The sequence below is a fragment of the Gigantopelta aegis genome, chromosome 15, assembly GCF_016097555.1.
Source record: "Gigantopelta aegis isolate Gae_Host chromosome 15, Gae_host_genome, whole genome shotgun sequence".
NCBI classification, from domain to species: domain Eukaryota; kingdom Metazoa; phylum Mollusca; class Gastropoda; order Neomphalida; family Peltospiridae; genus Gigantopelta; species Gigantopelta aegis.
The window spans coordinates 5,614,136-5,624,749 of NC_054713.1; the positions used below are offsets into that span (position 1 = coordinate 5,614,136).

The 10,614-nt window shown below is 40.2% G+C and overlaps 1 protein-coding gene across 1 annotated transcript in view; it reads right to left on the bottom strand.

The window, feature by feature from the left end:
• LOC121390413 (transmembrane protein 26-like) overlaps positions 1-10,406 on the bottom strand; it is a 54,649-nt gene extending 44,243 nt beyond the window's left edge. Inside the window, exon 1 of the mRNA XM_041522218.1 lies at positions 10,094-10,406. The gene's annotated coding sequence lies outside the window, so the exon portion shown is untranslated. The remainder of the gene's footprint in view (positions 1-10,093) is intronic.
• Positions 10,407-10,614: the final 208 nt, after the last annotated feature.

The following is a 10,614-nucleotide window of genomic DNA, read 5'->3' on the forward strand; positions in this document are numbered from 1 at the left end:
CAGAGCGAGTTCTTAAGGGCTCAGTAGATAGGTGTAAGGCAACTACACACTCTTCTTTCTCACTAACCACTAACCAACTAACAACTAACCCACTGTCCTGAACAGACAGCCCAGATAACTGAGGTGTGTGCCCAGAACAGCGTGCTTAAATCTTACTTAAATTGTAATAAATATAGCTGTGACATTATGCACTCATGAATCACCGTCAAAACAGAGACAACATCTGGTGTTTGCTTAAAGAAGACTGCCACTCCCAGACTCTCTCTCTCTCTCTCTCTCTCTCTCTCTCTCTCTCTCTCTCTCTCTCTCTCTCTCCCCCCCCCCCCCCCCCCCCCCCCCCCCCCAAACTCATGATCGAGCTCTTTGGACTAAATATAGCTGTGATGACATGCACTAGTTTTGGGTGTCTGGGAGTGGCCTCGGTGGTTTCGGTGATGTCGTAGGTACAGGGTTCACAACGTTTTAACGACTCGATAGGTAGGTGTAAGACCACTACACCCTCTTCTCTCTCTCTCTCTCTCTCTCTCTCTCTCTCTCTCTCTCTCTCTCTCTCTCTCTCTCTCTCTCTCTCTCTCTCTCTCTCTCTAACTACTGACAACTAACCCACTGTGCTGGACAGACAGCCCATATAGCTGAGGTGTGTGCCCAGGGCAGCGTGCTTGAATCTTAATTGGATATAAGCACAACAATTAATTGAAATGAAATGAAAAACATTCACTCATGATTCACTGTCAAAAGTGATGGTATCAGGTGTTGGCGAAAGTTGAGCGTGTCCTGCCCCGACGGTGGTACCGAGTATCTTTAGAGCACTCGACTCTTAAACACTATTCTGCATGAGTGTATCAATAAGTTATTTTGTTTTTCCTAATGTCGACTAATGACGTTTTAGGTTAATTAGAGGTTAGGACTAATTACCGGCTAATGAGATTAACGTTAATTACATAATGAGAGCGTGATGTAGGATAATTATTCATATTGCCGCTGGGAATGTCCCTTCTAATTATGGGCACATATATGAGCTGTCTGGGCTCTCTGTCTAGGATATAGGGTTAATTGTTGGTGGTTGTTGGTCAAAGAGAAGTCGGCGTAGTGACCGTTAAAGGCGCACACCCTAGTTTTAACCCGTAAAAAATGAACACTAAGTTCAGTTAATTTACAAACCTGGACCCCGTTTTACGAAGCGATCTTAGCGCTAAGTTCACCTTAAATGCATAGCTACCTTATACCCTTAAGGTGATCTTAGCGCTAAGATCGCTTCGTGAAACGGTTCCCCTGCAACTCATTTGGATAAATTACGATAGAGAGAAAGAAGAGTCTGTGACGTTAAAACGGGAAACATCCTTTAAAGTGGACTAGAACTCGAATCAATAAACCGCTACTTCTCAGACGCACGTGCGTTTTTAAAAATATGAAATATGCATTTGTTTTGTTATTAGAAACACCAGGATGACCACAAACACTTCGGTTCTACGGAAATGGATAATCTAAAGAATAAAATATAAGTAATGTTTGATTTCAGTGATCACAAGCGGCTCTAACAGTGAAAAATATGCTGTAACGTTTAAACATTAGGGTCTGTCCCTTTAAAACTATGGTAAAATGACTAAATCCTTGATTCCTTCATTCATTTATACTTTTTTCGTGCTTATATCCAGTTATAGTTCGAGCAAACGGCCCTGGGCACACACCTGAGTTTTTTTTTTTTCATTTCTCATTGAGGAAAGAGATGTACAAAAATGTTTGGAAATAAACATTAGAAGATGATCTTAAAGCAAGACTATGTTAGCAAATGTTGACTGAAAAACATAGAAGGCAGCCTTAAATAGAAGCCTACCTTAAAGGGACATTCCTGAGTTTGCTGCAAATTTTAAGATGTCATCGAGTAACAGAGATTTAAATTCTAACCTAGGGGCGGGACGTAGCCCAGTGGTACAGCTCTCGCTTGATGCGTGGTCGGTGTGAGATCGATCCCTGTCAGTGGACCCATTGCTCTATTTCTCGTTCTAGCAAAGGTCGTGGTATGTACTGTTCTATCTACGGAAAAGCTTACTTAAAACATATATAAAGCTCATATAAAATTTAAAAGATTCCTTGATGCTTTTGAAAAGAAGTAGTAGCATGGGACGCGGCAGAAGGTTTCGTTTATCACGTGTCATGCATTATTTTCTTCGTTCAGATATATCCATGATACATGCGGAGCATTCACTCAGGGTTTGGAGTCGGTATCTGGATTAAAAATCCCATGCCTCGACTGGGATCCGAAGCCAGTACCTACCAGCCTGTAGTCCGATGTCCTAATCACGACGCCATCGAGGCTGGTTACACGGTGAAAGAAGTTGAAAGATGGGAGGAGTTGCCAGATCGGGAAGAAATGAGGTGGAATTCAAAGGAGAGAAAGGAAAGGGGGAAGTGGGTACATAAGGTAAAATAAACATAACATGTGCTATACAATGTGAGTGAGTGTTGAAATAACCATTTGCTGAATACAAAATAGCTGGAGTTGAAAATGTTTTGAGATGTCGTTAAACTAATTCCTTTCCCCTTATTTTCCAAAATATTCACTATGCCAGACTAGGATTTTCAAATTCTGATATGTTGCATTAAAAATAAAAGTTAAAAGTGAATCTCATTTTAGTGCCTCATCTAAAGGAGGACAGCCACTCAAGGAGATACTTTACTGTACAATACATCGTTTCTGCATCGCTCAACGAAGATTGCCACAACCAGACTAATAAATCAAAACTAGCACAGGACAGAGCTCATTGGAATAAAGACCGGCCTCGGTGATGTCTTTTTAAAACCATCGAACTACAGGCTGGTAGGCACAGGGTTCGCAGCCCGGTACCGGCTCCAACCCAGAGCGAGTTCTTAAGGGCTCAGTAGATAGGTGTAAGGCAACTACACACTCTTCTTTCTCACTAACCACTAACCAACTAACAACTAACCCACTGTCCTGAACAGACAGCCCAGATAACTGAGGTGTGTGCCCAGAACAGCGTGCTTAAATCTTACTTAAATTGTAATAAATATAGCTGTGACATTAGCACTCATGAATCACCGTCAAAACAGAGACAACATCTGGTGTTTGCTTAAAGAAGACTGCCACTCCCAGACTCTCTCTCTCTCTCTCTCTCTCTCTCTCTCTCTCTCTCTCTCTCTCCCCCCCCCCCCCCCCAAACTCATGATCGAGCTCTTTGGACTAAATATAGCTGTGATGACATGCACTAGTTTTGGGTGTCTGGGAGTGGCCTCGGTGGTTTCGGTGATGTCGTAGGTACAGGGTTCACAACGTTTTAACGACTCGATAGGTAGGTGTAAGACCACTACACCCTCTTCTCTCTCTCTCTCTCTCTCTCTCTCTCTCTCTCTCTCTCTCTCTCTCTCTCTCTCTCTCTCTCTCTCTAACTACTGACAACTAACCCACTGTGCTGGACAGACAGCCCATATAGCTGAGGTGTGTGCCCAGGGCAGCGTGCTTGAATCTTAATTGGATATAAGCACAACAATTAATTGAAATGAAATGAAAAACATTCACTCATGATTCACTGTCAAAAGTGATGGTATCAGGTGTTGGCGAAAGTTGAGCGTGTCCTGCCCCGACGGTGGTACCGAGTATCTTTAGAGCACTCGACTCTTAAACACTATTCTGCATGAGTGTATCAATAAGTTATTTTGTTTTTCCTAATGTCGACTAATGACGTTTTAGGTTAATTAGAGGTTAGGACTAATTACCGGCTAATGAGATTAACGTTAATTACATAATGAGAGCGTGATGTAGGATAATTATTCATATTGCCGCTGGGAATGTCCCTTCTAATTATGGGCACATATATGAGCTGTCTGGGCTCTCTGTCTAGGATATAGGGTTAATTGTTGGTGGTTGTTGGTCAAAGAGAAGTCGGCGTAGTGACCGTTAAAGGCGCACACCCTAGTTTTAACCCGTAAAAAATGAACACTAAGTTCAGTTAATTTACAAACCTGGACCCCGTTTTACGAAGCGATCTTAGCGCTAAGTTCACCTTAAATGCATAGCTACCTTATACCCTTAAGGTGATCTTAGCGCTAAGATCGCTTCGTGAAACGGTTCCCCTGCAACTCATTTGGATAAATTACGATAGAGAGAAAGAAGAGTCTGTGGCGTTAAAACGGGAAACATCCTTTAAAGTGGACTAGAACTCGAATCAATAAACCGCTACTTCTCAGACGCACGTGCGTTTTTAAAAATATGAAATATGCATTTGTTTTGTTATTAGAAACACCAGGATGACCACAAACACTTCGGTTCTACGGAAATGGATAATCTAAAGAATAAAATATAAGTAATGTTTGATTTCAGTGATCACAAGCGGCTCTAACAGTGAAAACTATGCTGTAACGTTTAAACATTAGGGTCTGTCCCTTTAAAACTATGGTAAAATGACTAAATCCTTGATTCCTTCATTCATTTATACTTTTTTCGTGCTTATATCCAGTTATAGTTCGAGCAAACGGCCCTGGGCACACACCTGAGGTTTTTTTTTTTTCATTTCTCATTGAGGAAAGAGATGTACAAAAATGTTTGGAAATAAACATTAGAAGATGATCTTAAAGCAAGACTATGTTAGCAAATGTTGACTGAAAAACATAGAAGGCAGCCTTAAATAGAAGCCTACCTTAAAGGGACATTCCTGAGTTTGCTGCAAATTTTAAGATGTTATCGAGTAACAGAGATTTAAATTCTAACCTAGGGGCGGGACGTAGCCCAGTGGTACAGCTCTCGCTTGATGCGTGGTCGGTGTGAGATCGATCCCTGTCAGTGGACCCATTGCTCTATTTCTCGTTCTAGCAAAGGTCGTGGTATGTACTGTTCTATCTACGGAAAAGCTTACTTAAAACATATATAAAGCTCATATAAAATTTAAAAGATTCCTTGATGCTTTTGAAAAGAAGTAGTAGCATGGGACGCGGCAGAAGGTTTCGTTTATCACGTGTCATGCATTATTTTCTTCGTTCAGATATATCCATGATACATGCGGAGCATTCACTCAGGGTTTGGAGTCGGTATCTGGATTAAAAATCCCATACCTCGACTGGGATCCGAAGCCAGTACCTACCAGCCTGTAGTCCGATGGCCTAATCACGACGCCATCGAGGCTGGTTACACGGTGAAAGAAGTTGAAAGATGGGAGGAGTTGCCAGATCGGGAAGAAATGAGGTGGAATTCAAAGGAGAGAAAGGAAAGGGGGAAGTGGGTACATAAGGTAAAATAAACATAACATGTGCTATACAATGTGAGCGAGTGTTGAAATAACCATTTGCTGAATACAAAATAGCTGGAGTTGAAAATGTTTTGAGATGTCGTTAAACTAATTCCTTTCCCCTTATTTTCCAAAATATTCACTATGCCAGACTAGGATTTTCAAATTCTGATATGTTGCATTAACAATAAAAGTTAAAAGTGAATCTCATTTTAGTGCCTCGTCTAAAGGAGGACAGCCACCCAAGGAGATACTTTACTGAACAATACATCGTTTCTGTACCGCTCAACAAAGATTGCCACAACCAGACTAATAAATCAAAACTAGCACAGGACAGAGCTCATTGGAATAAAGACCGGCCTCGGTGATGTCGTGTTTAAACCATCGGACTACAGGCTGGTAGGCACAGGGTTCGCAGCCCGGTACCGGCTCCAACCCAGAGCGAGTTCTTAAGGGCTCAGTGGATAGGTGTAAGGCCACTACACACTCTTCTGTCTCACTAACCACTAACCAACTAACAACTAACCCACTGTCCTGGACAGACAGCCCAGATAACTGAGGTGTGTGCCTAGAACAGCGTGCTTAAATCTTACTTAAATTGTAATACCAGTATATATAGCTGTGACATCATGCACTCATGAATCACCGTCAAAACAGAGACGATATCTGGTGTTTGCTTAAAGAAGACTGCCACTTCCAGACTCTCTCTTTCTCTCCCCCCCCCCCCCCCTCCAAACGCATGACCGAGCTCTTTGGAATAAATATAGCTGTGATGACATGCACTAGTGTTGGGTGTCTGGGAGTGGCCTCGGTGGTTTCGGCGATGTCGTAGGTACAGGGTTCACAACCTGGTACCGGCTCCCAGCCAGAGCGAGTTTTAACGACTCGATGGGTAGGTGTAAGACCACTACACCCTCTTCTCTCTCTCTCTCTCTCTCTCTCTCTCTCTCTCTCTCTCTCTCTCTCTCTCTCTCTCTCTCTCTCTCACTAACTACTGACAACTAACCCACTGTGCTGGACAGACAGTCCAGATAGCTGAAGTGTGTGCCCAGGCCAGCGTGCTTGTATCTTAATTGGATATAAGCACGGAAATAAATTGAAATGAAATGAAACACATGCACTCATGATTCACTGTCAAAAGTGATGGTATCAGGTGTTTGCGAAAGTTGAGCGTGTCCTGCCCCGACGGTGGTACCGAGTATCTTTAGAGCACTCGACTCTTAAACACTATTCTGCATGAGTGTATCAATAAGTTATTTTGTTTTTCCTAATGTCGACTAATGACGTTTTAGGTTAATTAGAGGTTAGGACTAATTACCGGCTAATGAGATTAACGTTAATTACATAATGAGAGCGTGATGTAGGATAATTATTCATATTGCCGCTGGGAATGTCCCTTCCAATTATGGGCACATACATGAGCTGTCTGGGATCTCTGTCCAGGATATGGGGTTAATTGTTGGCGGTTGTTGGTTAAAGAGAAGTCGGCGTAGTGACCGTTAAAGGCGCACACCCTAGTTTTAACCCGTAAAAAATGAACACTAAGTTTAGTTAATTTACAAACCTGGACCCCGTTTTATGAAGCGATCTTAGCGCTAAGTTCTCCTTAAATGCATAGCTACCTTATACCATTAATGTGATCTTAGCGCTAAGATCGTTTCGTGAAACCGTTCCCTGCAACTCATTTGGATAAATTACGATAGAGAGAAAGAAGAGTCTGTGACGTTAAAACGGGAAACATCCTTTAAAGTGGACTAGAACTCGAATCAATAAGCCGCTACTTCTCAGACGCACGTGCGTTTTTAAAAATATGAAATATGCATTTGTTTTGTTATTAGAAACACCAGGATGACCACAAACACTTCGGTTCTACGGAAATGGATAATCTAAAGAATAAAATATAAGTGATGTTTGATTTCAGTGATCATAAACGGCTCTAATAGTGGAAACTATGCCTTAGTGTTTAAAAACTAGGATCTGTTGTCCCTTTAAAACTACCGTAAAGTTACTAAATCCTTGATTCCTTCATTCATTTATACTTTGTTTCGTGCTTATATCCAATTATGGTTCAAACACACGCCCCTGGGCACACACCTCAGCTTTTTTGTCATTTCTCAATGAGGAAAGGGATGTACAAAAATGTTTAAAAATCTACATTAGACGATCATCTTAAAGGGAGTTTGTTGCACTTTTTAAGATGTTATCGACTAACAGAGACTTTTTAACGATTGTAATTACATATCAAACATATTTTTCTGCATAAAATATTAGTGGCTGTATATTAAACGTGTTTCTGATCGTTCTAATATTTGTACTAGGTTAAATTTCATCTTATTACCAATAATATAGTTTTTTCGTACGTACGAAATTATTTGAAGACAAAATCCAATTTGGACTTCATACAAATATTAAGATGACCAGAAGCACATTGAATATACAGACACTGATACTCTAAACAAGAAAATATATTTAATGTGTAAGTTGAATCGTAGAAATATTTTATTAGTAGGAAACATCTTACAATGCAGCAAACTCAGGAATTTCCCTTTAAAGCAAGACTACGTTAGAAAATGTTGACTGAAAAACATAGCAGCCGGTCTTTTAATAGAAGCTTGCTTTAAATTGAGGCCTACCTTGAATAGTGGCTGGCTATCAAAGGAAAGAAATGAAGGAAATTATTTATTTAACAACGCACTCAACACATTTTATTTACAGTTATTTGGCGTCGGACATATGGTTAAGGAACACACAAATATCGAGAAGGGAAACCCGCTGTCGCCACTTCATGGGTTACACTTTTCGATTAGCAGCATGGAATCTTTTATATGCACCGTCAGTATAGTACATATCGTGACCTTTGTTACACAGTTGTGTAGCACTGGTTGGAACGAGAACTAGCCAAATGGGCACATCGACGGGGATCGATCCTAGATCGATCGCGAATCAAGCGAAAGCTGTACCGCTGAGCTACGTCCCGGCCCTCTATTCAATGATTAACGGTATGATGTTCATTCACAGCGTAAACTCTAAATTCTAACCTAGGGGCGGGACGTAGCCCAGTGGTACAGCGCTCGCTTGATGCGTGGTCGGTGTGAGATCGATCCCCGTCAGTGGCCCCATTGCGCTATTTCTCGTTCCAACCAGTACGCCACGACTGATATATCAAAGGCCGTGGTATGTACTACCCTGTCTGTGGGATGGTGCATATAAAGGATTCCTTGCTGCTAATAAAAAACATTAGTCCTCTTTAGTCCTTAACCATATGTCTGACGCCATATAACTGTAAATAAAAATGTGTTGAGTGCGTCGTTAAATAAAACATTTCTTTCTTTCTTTCTTTCTAAATTCTAATCTACTCACCCAAACACCTGTACCTAGTAAAATAAGAAAATTTAAGGCAACAACATTCTCAACCACAGAGTAAATATAAATTCGAGCCTATCAATCCAAAAGTTAACAAATTTGGTTTGTTTAACAATACTACTGGAGCACACTTTAATAATCGGCTACTGGATGTTAAACATTGATAATTATAACATAAACTAGCGATCTTTTACCACAACCCGCTGTAGTTATTCCTACTACGAACAGCAAGGGATCTTTTATATGCAGTTTTTCAAAGACAGGGCACCACATACCATGGTCTTTGGTATACCAATAAACAATAAGTCCACCGAGAGGGTCCGATCTTACAACCAAAACTTATCAGTTTGAGTTAGATCCACTCACATGCATCCACTTACTCCGTTTAAAGTTGACACTTGTTAAAATCAGAAATTAAAAAACCCCAAATTAAATGGAACAATAAAAGATCATCACCCATTAAAAATAAAAGCTAAATTCAAGCCCATCCATCCATCTCAACCGGTGACAAGTGAATTGTCACTTACCTGCTGAAATCAGAATATTGAGGACTACAAGATTCGCAGCCATAGATTAAAATTGAAATTATCGCTCCAGCCAGTGCACCACGACTTGTATATCAAAGACCGTGGTATGTGTTATCCTGCCTGTGGGATGGTCCATATAAAAGATCCCTTGCTACTAATGAAAACAAAATGTAGCGGATTTCATCTCTAAGACTACAGGTTAAAATTACCAAATGTTTGACATCCAATAGCCGATGCTTAATAAATCAATGTGCTCTAGTGGTGTCGTTAAACAAAACAACCAAAGAACCAAACAAAATGTAAATTCTCGCGCATCCATCTTCTGTTTTTCAATATAAGTAAATTATCACTTAACTGTTGCATTTAGGTAAATTGAAAATATAAAAAATCTCATTTATTAAACTCAGCATATTAAACACTGTTCTCGTTGATCTATTACAATGAGAAACTTGTAACTCCAATATTGTGATACACAGAGTAAAATGCAAATCACACCCATGTCATCATCAATGTCGGATATAGAAAGTATTTTAGAGAGGGGGCCAAGGACAAAACTGCAGGAGAACCAACTCCCTGAAAAGTGCTCTTCAATGAAAATTGTAAAAAAAAAACTTGAAGAGAAGGGACACTTTAATATTTTTAGGAGAGGCAGATTCCCTTGATCTATTGCGTTGGATCAAAGTAAATTCTCGCTTACTAAATGAAACCAGAAGATGTTTATATATATATATATATATATATATATATATATATATATATATATATATATATATATATATATATATAATGGTGTTTTAAATGTTCATTCACAACTAGCTGGTATAAAATGATCATGCACTAGGACAAGGATAAATATAAAATAAAATAACATGCACATTCACGCCTGTCATCGGCGAAGTTTCTGACATTCGAAACAAAGAAAACAAAAAGAAAAGAAAAGAAAAAAGATCAAACACTATTGCCTACCTTTTAAAAGTAGAAACAAATTCAAAACTACAAGACACTCATCAGCAGCGTAAAATCTAAATTCATCCCGAAACTGTGGACGATCACGAATCTTCTCCACCACTGTTCCCAATCTGTTTTTTCTCTTCGTAAGTGATTTAACATCACCACTACATCTCCCCGCCTCTGTTCTTCTTTCTTTTTATGACAAACTACTGCCTACCGAAATTGCAGCACTAGATCACAAAAAAAAAAAACCCCAAACACACACGGAAACAGCACTGACAAGGTCCTCGGTTCTACGAGGTGTGGAGAAAGTGCTGGCTGGTGGAGTCGCTAGTTTAAACCGGCCATCACGTTCGGTATTGGCATGAAGGAACCACTGACAGATGGGTTAGCGGCGAGTGGGTTAATTAGAACTACTCCTGTTGCTGCTATTCGATATCAATCACAATGGCCGATCGGAGTTTTTTTTTCCTAAAAAAGAAATAATAAAGCGTCCGTGTAGACGATGCATGGGCAGATCCAGGATTTTAGAAAGG